Source organism: Schistocerca cancellata, chromosome 1 (genome assembly GCF_023864275.1).
Source record: "Schistocerca cancellata isolate TAMUIC-IGC-003103 chromosome 1, iqSchCanc2.1, whole genome shotgun sequence".
NCBI lineage: Eukaryota > Metazoa > Arthropoda > Insecta > Orthoptera > Acrididae > Schistocerca > Schistocerca cancellata.
In genome coordinates this window covers 86,792,333-86,803,760 of record NC_064626.1, presented here as the reverse complement: position 1 = coordinate 86,803,760, position 11,428 = coordinate 86,792,333, and the positions used below count along the sequence as shown (strand labels likewise).

Genomic DNA, 11,428 nt, shown 5'->3' with positions numbered 1-11,428 from the left:
AAAATTAGGCTGGAATTAAGTTCGTTATGCAGCAATAAGATTATAAGACAGTGACAGCGCGACGACGCAAGATGAATGCAAATGCCAACAAAAAATCTAAATTGTTATTAGTTATAATTTTGCACTGTTAACGGGTACCTGCCCGCAGGTAATCTGAAGACTGCTATAGAGCTCAAACAGGCCTCTTGCTACTGCATGTTCTACAGCAATAAAACATCATTTATAGCATCCTTTTGGTTTTCAATACAATAATTACAATTGTTCACTCAGTACACGGTTCCAAACCTCACTAGTTAAGCCTGTATGACTTGTACCGATGTCTATGTTCCAATCTCGTGAGCTCACATTGGTACGCACCTGCAAAAAGCAGTTCACAGTTGACATCTAGGTCTGGCTCATCATTGGGTTACACGTATAGAAGATAAGAGTGGCATCTATAACATATATAGAAAGAAAGTGTAAAGGTGGCAAGGTGCGGACAATGATGCAAAACTTTTCGACAAACAGAAGTAATTTGTAAAGTTTGGGGCTCCCGGTCTGACCTAGTTGCGCGTTCAACGATTAAATGAGTATGAAATACCTGATGCACATATATCGTTGAAGAGAGAATACAGTACATTTTTTGTGGATTAAGTAATACGAGTTCGTTTACGAGTGCTTCTGTATTTCTAGAATGCCAACCAGGAGCATGTAAGAAAACAAAACGTTCAACCACGCTAAAAAACAATTTAAAATATACTTATGTGGGCACATTTTCGGTCGGCATCGTAGCTTTTTCGTGAAAACGTCGGGATAAACCTATAACAAGTATTTCACAATTATCAATCTCTTAAATACAGTGATTACACAGAGCAGTATAATGGCTACAGAAGAGATAAATCAAGTTTTGACTGCCGTTGGCCGTTGTATCGCTTTGCGCCTTTTTTCGTTTCCTTTAGGACCCAGCCGTAGATGTCGTATTCACTCGGTACTGGAGTTCTTAAGCTTTTTGGATTCATTTCGAAGTGAACTTTCCTCTTACCTGCGTTATCCATAATTCCAAGCATGTTTACGAGTACTCATGTGAGATAACGTCGTTTATTATTTTGTAATTATCAGTTTTAAACCAATTTTCACTTACATTTCGGGCGCGTACAGTAGTAAGATGACGTCACAGTCAAACCAAGTACTGCGCGACAAACACGTAGCGACGTGATCTACCCATTATGGGCTCAACAATTGTTTACACTTTATTAGTCTCGTACTTTTTAGCAAGCCAAATCTGCTGGCGTTTTATGGCAAAAGAAAGTTCGACAGAAGACCGAAGATACGTTTTCGCTTCAAAAAGAGTGCAACTAATTTAGTGCTGTAAATGAGACCAAGGTCCATTACTTCACTCCAGAAACGAAAAGTAACAGCAGCTGACGCACGTGTTCAAAAAGTTGAAGTGCCATTGGGAAGACTGTGTAGTCTAACGCATAACGTATTCGAACTTTCACTCTGTTCTCCACATTGGGAAGTCTAACTTCATCCGAACCCATATAAAAAGAATTGGAAACTTTTAGAATCCAATAAAGTCGTCATAGGAGCCGTGGAAATTCGTTTTTCAGACGTTCCCGGGCGTACAGGAGTGAATCTACTCACTGGAGAACGTTACAGCGTCATGCAGTAATTTATGCTTTTTATGTCGATACATTAGGTTATTTGCTTTTGAAATGAAATGAAATAGTCTGACATTCCGCCTCCTTTCATAAGTTTGCGTGAGCGATAATCCTAGCCGTCTGACTTACGATTACAGTCAACGAATGTCAAACGATAATTAAATCAAGACCCTGCGCTGCCGACAGGCGTTGATGTACATCAACAAGGACAGTTTAAAATGTATGCCCCCACCGGGACTCGAACCCGAGATCTTCTGCTTACATGGCAGAAGCTCTATCCATCTGAGCCACCGAGGGCAATACGAGAGTTTAACTACAGGGATTCACCCTTTCCACGCTCCCTGTTAGACCCACATTCCCAATTTAATGTCCACACATTACATTCGCAGTGCCCCTGCCCATTACACCCATTACTCGCGGCAGACAGTCTTACAGAGTCCCGTAAGAGTTCGGGCAATGCGTGTGCATCCGCACAGAAGAAAGAGGTCAGCGACAGGTTAGCCTTAACTATATGAAGATGGTAGCTGTTCTTTCGGACATGTCCGAAAGAAATGATACGATTTTCTTATAGAATGTCAAATGTTCAAACGTTTCACTTATCAACACTAGATTCTTAATGATGATGCTACATGTGTCACCGTATCTAGCAACATAAAACTTTTAATCAAGTCAATAAAATCGACTGACATATGAAACAACATACCCGTGTTTCTACGATTTTTTCCGTTGCGACAATTATCTCTTTGGTTTGCACCTCGAGTTTCACGATAAGTCGTTATGCAATCATCTGCACCAGCAATGAAAAACTGAATAGTGACGACCCGGTTGCATGCTGAATAGCTGATTAGAGTATAACATAAAACTGTTGGTTTGCTGCCGAGTTAATTTGATGAGACCGTGCAGAGGTCTGCTAAATTTATGATCTCATCGTATTTCTAAATTAGGTAGCGGTATCCTCACAGGCTTCGTAAGGGTAAGGTCATCCCCTCCTACTTCAGGAGTTTCAGTAAGTTGCATTTTGTCTGCTGCGTCAATTTTCTTGCAGTGTTGTCAGCTCTACTTTCTACGTCATTGTAGTCCTCTTCGCTAGTATTTGTCTTCTGTTGGTGACCAGCTTGGCCGTCGGCACTCTGGAGACCAGCTGGCAGGCGTGACGGCAGTGCTTGTACCGCGTAACGATCTGGAGCACTTTTCCGAGAAGCAACGGTGTGGCGCTCTCTTTTATAGGTGCTCCCCCCACCAGCGGACACATTCTGTACGGCGATGTGGGGCAAGGACCGCGCTGGAGTTCATGCGAGGTCAGTCAGCACCCAGCCCGCCTCCTTCCTGGACGGCACACAGCGTTCGTGGCGTACTGTGGGCATTGCAGGAGCGGATACAGACCTCAGCTGGTAGCCTCCGTCTCAAGAGTCGTACTCGTATTCTACCCGGCGTGTTCAATAGAACAATATGTTTGCTCGATTTTGCGAGCTACATGAGCTGTGCAGTGATTTTTTTTTTTCCTTTTCTTTTTGGACAAATATCTCTTGTGCCTTGTCCAGATTGTTTGCAGCCTACATTGAATCAACTGCTCATTTAAAATATCTCAGGTCTGGTACTACTTGGCCATTAATTTACTGAGGCTGTTTCGACACTACAACACGAAGAACGAGGGATTCCAGTTTCACTTGTTTTGTAATATCTATATCTACAGTACCATATTTCGAGAAAACAGACGCTCAATTCCATCTCCGTTGTATGGCTGAATCATTTCTGTTATTAATTATCCCAACGAGTTCATCTTTCAAACACTTTCATCTGTTGGAAGCTCTACGGATAACGGACTGAGTCCTGCCATCGTGTTGCCACGATGCTGTCGTTTCCTTACGCGGACTCGTCCATCAGAAACTAATGCGACATTTCCACAGCATATACAGGTTTATACCGGATGATGTTATAAATTTTCAGGGATGTTGGAGAACGGTAAATTTATCAATCGGAAGTAAGGGACCGTGGTTCGGTAACGACGCCCGAGTAGAAAGTTATAAGCGAAAGTCGTTCTGATACCTTTGAAAGTGCAATACATGTACCGGTACTGCTCTTGCTAGGAGTTTAGGTATGCAACGTTCAGAGATGGTAGTATGGACGAGAAGAAGGAAGGCAGTCTAGAAAATTTGGGCTCCAAAATGCGTAGCTTTAGAGCTATGAGCACTTGTTCATCTCCGCTGCTGGGGAACACATCTATTCTGCTGAACAAGTGCCCATGGCTCTTAAGGGATGCATATTAGCGCCCATATTTAAAGTGCATTTTTTGTTTTGGTCCACGCTACCTCCTCCAAAAATATGGAAACCAAAGAGCTTGCAATAGAAGAGATGTGTGTCACAGTGTCTGACATGAACGAGTGCCCAAAATTCTGTAGGTATGCATTTTTGACCCCATATTTCTCGCATTTTTAGTTGTTTTGGTCCATACTACGATCTCTGGAATTTGCCTGCCCCACAGTCTTAGCAACAACAGTGCCGATATATGCAGTCCACTGTCGGAAGTATCAGAACGATTTTCGCGTTTAATTTTTGACTCTATCATTTCGGGACCAGGGTCCCTTACCTCCAACTGATGTACTTACCCTTATCCACCGTCCATATATATATGGCGTAGAGTTCGCTGTCATGCGCAAAGCGCTGTTAAGACACTCTGTCTGCATGAAGTCTTTATTTAGTTCGCAGGTCGTTCGGTTCCAGTGGATCATTTGTCTAGGGTCACTGACTGTGGCAGGCGTAGATATTGCTCGGTATTGTTCACGACTCTCAATAGTTCCGTGACTTCTTCATAGAAACTGTCACCCGTTCCCCAAAGCAACGTTATATGGAAATTCATTATGAACAGGTTCCATACGAATGGTTCTCCTTAACACACACTAATCCTTAAAGAAAAGTTCTTCTGCCTCATAGAAAATATTGTAAATTTTCTGAAACAAGGAAACCTGTTACCAAATATTTTGGACACAGTTTTATTTTCAGTCAGACTCGCACCCTACTTTGAATGCTACTGTGGTGTCACCGCCAGACACCACAGTTGCTAGGAGGTAGCTTTTAAATCGGCCGCGGTCCGCTAGTATACGACGGACCCGCGTGTCGCCACTGTCAGTGATTGCAGACCGAGCGCCGCCACACGGCAGGTCTAGAGACAGATCCTAGCACTCGTCCCAGTTGTACAGCAGACGTTGCTAGCGATGCTACCCTGACACACAGCGCTCTCATTTGCTGAGACGATAGTTAGCATAGCCTTCAGCTACGTCAATTGCTACGACCTAGCAAGGCGCCATTTATCTTTTGCTGGTTATCTTATAAAGCCTGTACCGTCAGACCGATGGTCTACAATTGTGGATTAAAGTTAAGTATTCCAAGAGCTTCGTACTTTATTTGCTACTATAATTTCCCTTAACTGTTCCAGACCTCACGCCAGTCTGCGTGAGTTTAACGCGTGCATTTCGGCTTCCTCCAAACCCCGTGAATTGGCTCCTGCCAATTCACTACAGCTACCGTAACGAAATGGAAAATGTTTTCGTTCTAACTGACAGTGCGCCGTACATGGAGAAGAAATTCCTGATCTCTTTTCAATAAACTTTTCATTCCTAACACTTCTATAGATTTCGACAGTTACGTTCCCATATGGTTAATTTAAACGATATATTTAGACACCTTGAGGGAAGACGAGATGAAAAATTGTGTGTCCTGCATGCTGCTAGCGATGTAGCGAAATAAATTTTGATTTCGTCCTATTGTGGAGCCAACGTCCTTGCCGCAGCGGTAACACTGGTTCCCGTCAGATCACCAAAGATAAGCGCTGTCGGGCTGGGCTAGCACTTGGATGGGTGACCATCCGGTCTACCGAGCGCTGCTGGCACGCGGTCTGCACTCAGAAGCCGGCCAGGGTGGCCGAGCGGTTCTAGGCGCTACAGTCCGCTACGGTCGCAGGTTCGAATCCTGCCTCGGACATGGGTGTGTGTGGTGTCCTTAGGTTAGTTAGGTTTAAGTAGTTCTAAGTTCTAGGGGACTGATGACCTCAGATGTTAAGTCCCACAATTCTCAGAGCCATTTGAACCAACCATTTGCACTCAGAACTTGTGAGGCAAACTGAGGAGGTACTTGATTGAAAAGTAGCGGCTCCCGTCTCGGAAACCGACATACGGCCGAGAGAGCGGTGTGCTGACCATATGCCCCTCCCTATCCGCATCCAGTGACACATATGAGCTGAGGATAACACGGGGACAGGTCAGTACCGTTGGGCCTTCATGTCCTGTTCGGGAGGAGAGAGTCCTATTGTAGCATGGTGCGCAATAACCTATACTGTGTTACCTTGACCCGTTGGTTGGTTGGTTTGGGGAAGGAGACCAGACAGCGTGGTCATCGGTCTCATCGGATTAGGGAAGGATTGGGAAGGAAGTCGGCCGTGCCCTTTCAGAGGAAACATCCCGGCATTTGCCTGGAGTGATTTAGGGAAATCACGGAAAACCTAAGTCAGGATTGCCGGACGCGGGATTGAACCGTCGTCCTCCCGAATGCGAGTCCAGTGTCTAACCACTGCGCCACCCCGCTCGGTCCTTGACCCGTGTCATAGTATATTTCAAGTATGTAATAGTCATGCTGTGTGTGTTTGTGTGTGTGTGTGTGTGGGGGGGGGGCGTTAGGTGCGTGTTTTGTATAAATGGGTAAACTGGATTACCATTTGCGACATAAAATTCTTATCTTTTCGTGTTGTCGATGATTTGTAGCTAACGAAAATTCATTCAAATGTGGTACACGTTCACAAGTAACACGTTTGCTCGTTTACTTTGAAAGAATGTGAAGTGTTATCACTGTATTCAAATAAGGTCGCGGTCCCTTTAGCAATTCAAGTAAAGACATCTCAGAACAATGAGTGGAAACTTCGGTGAAATTACACAATATGACATTGGACGGTCGACGATTAAAGGTGTACGAAAAAGCTGATGGTGGAGAGATATCTTAAGAGCAAATATGATATATTGTACTCCAATTAAGTGTATCCTGGAGTTTTTTGGGAAAGATGGGTGCGAAAGATGTTGCATGCTGACCAGGGGCGCATGACGCAGCAGCATCTGAACCATATTTGGAAAGAAAATAAAACGGTATTTAGCCGTATGTCTATTAATTCCACAGACAAAATATTTTTAGTAAGTAATCAATTGGTTATATGCCTGTGTGGTGTCTGTTCTTTCGGACGCATTCGTATAACTGACTCCCTTGGATGGGCAACGGAACCACCTTCAGTGAGGATGCACTAATACGTTCGACCAACTGCGGGAGCCTCAGAGAAGCGAGCATGGAGAACATGGACAAGTAGCGGATAAACAGCGCTCGTTGGGAACGGAGTTGGGGGGGGGGGGGGGGGCAGCAGGAGGCATGCCGAGATAATCCGTGCAGTTGTGACGAGCACTGTGTCCGGGTGGAGTAAATGGTTAAGGTACTTGCCTACTGAGATCCCGGGTTCGACGCCCGTTCTGGCACGCATTTTCACTCGTCGCCGCTGACGCCGCACCGGAAAGATAAAATCGGTGTTATCTGTAAGGAAACAGAGTTCTCTTGTAGATTGTCTATCAGGGGCTGAAGTAAGAACTGACAAACGCAACGAAAGTGTTCTGGTTGATAATCTAAGTGAATAGAGATCTGTAATTGGCACACGGTGTATGACACCTTCTGGCTTTATCCTATTCTGTTACTGGAGAAGTTTTGTATTCTGTGAAGAAGGAATGGTTCTGTGCAGACGTAGCTTGCAGACCTTTATTAATCGGCTTTAGGACTGAAACAGCTCACTTAAGAACGTGAGATACGGATTGATTCACAGAGTATGTGGTTCTTGACCTATAAAACAGTCTTTCTGTGCCAGGCCTTTGGCTATTCTTTTTGTTTCGCATGCCTCATGCAGTAAATGCTTTTTTTATGTTGGTGACAAGGTAAATGTTTTATTTAGATTTGGAAATCGTTTAACTCAATTATTTTTAAAAACACAGAACAAAGTGTTCGGACCTCTTCCTATTTCCGCCACTGCTCTCATTATTTGAGCGTTCGGTCAGATGTATTAGCAAATTCAGCTCTCTCATTTGTTGATTGATCGAAAATTTTTTTGGATAGTTTCAAACGCCTTCTTGCTTCTAACGTAGTTAGTTTGGCTGACTAGAAGCTAGTTTTCTTGTCTGTTGATACTGGTGAGCTGCTACTTTCCTGTCTTGTTGGAATTTTACGTATTTTTGATGATCGTTGTTCGCGGTTTTCGATGTGTATGTGTGGTTTAAATGATTCTGTTATGTTTTTTATTTATGGTAACAGTTTCGATTCTCTTCAACATTTGGTTCGTTTTCGTTAGTATGTATCCTAGCCTTTAATTTTGCGCGAGATTCTCGCACATAACACTGGTGCTCTCTCTCTCTCTCTCTCTCTCTCTCTCTCTGTCTCTCTCTCTCTCTCTCTCTCTCTCTCTCTCTCTCTCTCTCTCTCTCTCTCTCTCGTTGGATATGTTCGTTAACCCAAGTTTCACCTGCTCGACACGACAACACAGGCAAACTGGTGTTCATATCCAATTTGTAACCCTTACTCACTTCGTGTAGCAATTCTACGTCATCCAGTTTACGTGGCGTATGTTGTAAGAGCAATAGATGTTCAGCAAACGTGGAATTGTACACGTTTTCCCCATTTTTACCTAACACGTGTTCTTTATATCTTACTTTTTTGTTTGTTTCTTTTCTTCTATCTCAGTTATGTTGCTAAGTTTTTTTGCTAATGAAGGTCTCCTCCTCTTGAGGTGTATTTTTGCTTCTAATGAAGGCATATTTAGATATACCGAAATTGTGGTCAAAGATCTGAATAAATCTTTATCCTGCAACTGTTTGGCTGTTATCATTTACCGTGAGGATTTTTAACAGTTGCTGCTTCAGTCATGTTTAAAATTTTGATTTATCGGTAGGTTTCCTTAGTAATGATGTAACACGGTTTTATGTCACCGGAGCCCTATACTACACGTTCCAGTCACATAATGTGACTAACGCCTATGTTAGATGACAATGTGCAATAGCCACTCACAGACACTGAGTCACAGCACTAGCAGTGGAGGATATATAAATCTTGTGCGGAGGACGCGGAAAACAGTACAGTAGTTGTAATGCGGAAACGGAGCGGTTTATCTGACATCCAAAACGACATGATAATTCACTTTCGGACCAACAGTGGAAGCATTTCAGCTGTGTGGACTGTTCGTGTGCCGCCGTTGTTTTAAGTATACCGTGCATGGCAAAACGGCGCTATCCCAACCCGGAGCCGAGGCTACAGTGGTGCAGGACAAGCACTAGATGGCAGGAGTGAATAATGGCTGCGTAGTTGAGTACGGGCGGACGTTGAGCAAGTGATCCCCCCAATGAACCATGGGGCTATCAACAGTGTCTCCTCAAGTTATCGCTTATACACTCCGCAAAGGGCGGTTCAGGCAGCCATGGTGACTGCTATTTATCGGCGTCGAAGGCTGGAATTTGCATGCCTCCTGCACGTCCACCGAGCGGCGACAGGTGACCTTTCCACATGAATCACATTATATATTCGAACGGGCATATGTACGGCTTGAAATGTCTGAAAGCAATCACTCTGCAACAGTAGTCTGAAGGGTCCAGGCCGAAAGAGGGAGTGTTATGTTCTGGGGAATGTTTTCGTGGCATACCCTGGGTGATCTCGTCACTGTGCTGCTGGCACTCCTTTTGTGACTTCCTCACTGTGAGGAGGTTCGAGTGGAAGTTTGTGGCCTGTTGACCTTTACTCCCCTGGGAATCTTGTAAAGTCTTCTGTCTGTACTGTTGGTTGGATCTATACTGGCAAGGAGTGCCGATGTCCTATTTCTTGAGTTTGTCGATATGACGATTTTTCTTCTTCTTCTTGCTTGTTGCTGAGGGCTCTCCCTCGGTATGGATACTGGGCATAGTGTATCCCGCTTTATCATACTCTCCGTTGACCAGAGTGAAGATGATGTAGCGCATTTGCCACTCTGTGAAGATAGGGAAGGAATTAATCAGATCGTAATCCTCCCTAGAAAGACCAACAAGGCCTTCTGGATACTCAATTGGTTGATGTGGGGGTGGAGGTTTAGAATGGTTAGGTGGAACGAAAGGATAAGGGTTGTCGTGGTGGGGGTAGGTACCATCGCGAAGCGAGTCAGCGATCTTCTTCGTTACCGCGCTTGCGCTGTACATGTCTGGAAGCGGGAGGAACGGGACTTCTTCCCACTCCTCTTCCTGCGCTGATGCTTCGGTGTCATCCTTGTGCTGTGTCGCCTCCCCTTCGGCAGGCACGTCGGTCTGCGTGGCCACCGTCGCGAACTCCACGCGTGGAGGAGTCGCCTGGGTGGCTGTGTCGACTGTTGTGGCGGAAGCTGCTTTGGCTGAGCGAAGCTCCTGCGTCAGCTCAGCAATCTGACGCCGAGCCTCGCCCAGTTCCGCCAGCATGGCCGCCCTCTCTTCCGCCATGGCGGATTTGAAGGCGGACATGGCTTCTTGTACGGCGTCGTTGAGGCGCCTGGTGACGACGTCTTCTGTGCAAGTGACCACCTCTTCCTGTGTGGTGGTCACTTGCTTCTGCGTCTTCTTCTCCGGTCCGCGCCAATTTCTTCTGTAGGCGCAGGAACGGGCGTTGGCCGCGTGTGCGCCACCGCAGTTGGCGCAGGTGCAGGGGGCGTCCTTCTGCTTCTTGCAGTCACGTGTGTCGTGTGCTTGCGCACACTTCAAGCACGCCACTGCACCGCTGCATTGCTTGGCGACGTGGCCAAGCTTTTGGCAGCGAAAGCACTGCGCTGCAGTCTTCCTCTTCTTCTTGCCGGAAGTCCCTGCTATCGTGAGCAGCAACTCCGCCAAGGCAGCAACTTTGCGTCCACTTCCGCGTCCAGGCATCTCCAGTAGCAACAGCGACAATCTGCTATGCGTACCTCACCGCAGCATGAGCGGGAGTGACCTCTCGTCACTGTGGAAAGCACCGTGGATAAACACAAGTATGTATCTGTACTTGAGGACCATATCCACTTCTACATTCATTTTGTTTTTTTCTCGGCAGGATGTCAACTATCAGCAGGACAGCGCAACGTGTCCCACAGATCGCAGTGCACATGCGTAGCTCGAAGAGCATCAGGATGAATTTACCGTACTCTCCTGGGGAAACAGCTCCCCGTGTCTGCAGGTCCACCACGATAGGGCTGTTCGTGCTATGGATCCTCAAACGAGAAACCTAATGCAGATGGCGACGGCACTGGAATCCGCTTAGCTCCACAATCCTTTCGATGCCTTCCAAAACCTTCTTGACACTCTCCTGCATGTCTCGCTGCAGTTCGCACTGCAAAAAGTGGATATTAAGGCTTCTGACTTGTGGCCACATTATTATGACTGGGCAATGTAAAATGTTTTTTGTAAATGAATGAGAAAATGTCTCTCTCTCTCTCTCTCTCTCTCTCTCTCTCTCTCTCTCTCTCTCTCTGTCTCTCGAGCTCAAACAACTTACCAATGGCTGACACGTTGTCAGGACAGATACCGAAACGGTTTAGTGTTTTTAAAAATATTTATTATTGCAGTCTCGGTTGCAATTAGTGACACTTATTAACTAATTTCGATCACATTCAGTAATCATCTTCAGATCTGATTAATCACGAGTGTGATAAATCACGAGTTTGAATTTTCAGAGCTCGTGATTAATCAGTTCTGAAGATGATCATCAGATGCGAACGAAATATTATCAAATGTGACAACCGCAACTGAGACGTTTAC

The 11,428-nt window shown here is 45.3% G+C and overlaps 1 non-coding gene and 1 pseudogene across 1 annotated transcript; one reads left to right on the top strand and one right to left on the bottom strand.

Annotated features, from left to right (window-relative positions):
• Positions 1–1,863: 1,863 nt before the first annotated feature.
• Positions 1,864–1,938, bottom strand: Trnat-ugu (transfer RNA threonine (anticodon UGU)). The gene has a single exon. It is a non-coding gene; the product is annotated as a tRNA-Thr (tRNA).
• A 3,470-nt stretch (positions 1,939–5,408) lies between these two features.
• LOC126095345 (5S ribosomal RNA) lies at positions 5,409–5,526 on the top strand (annotated as a pseudogene).
• Positions 5,527–11,428: the final 5,902 nt, after the last annotated feature.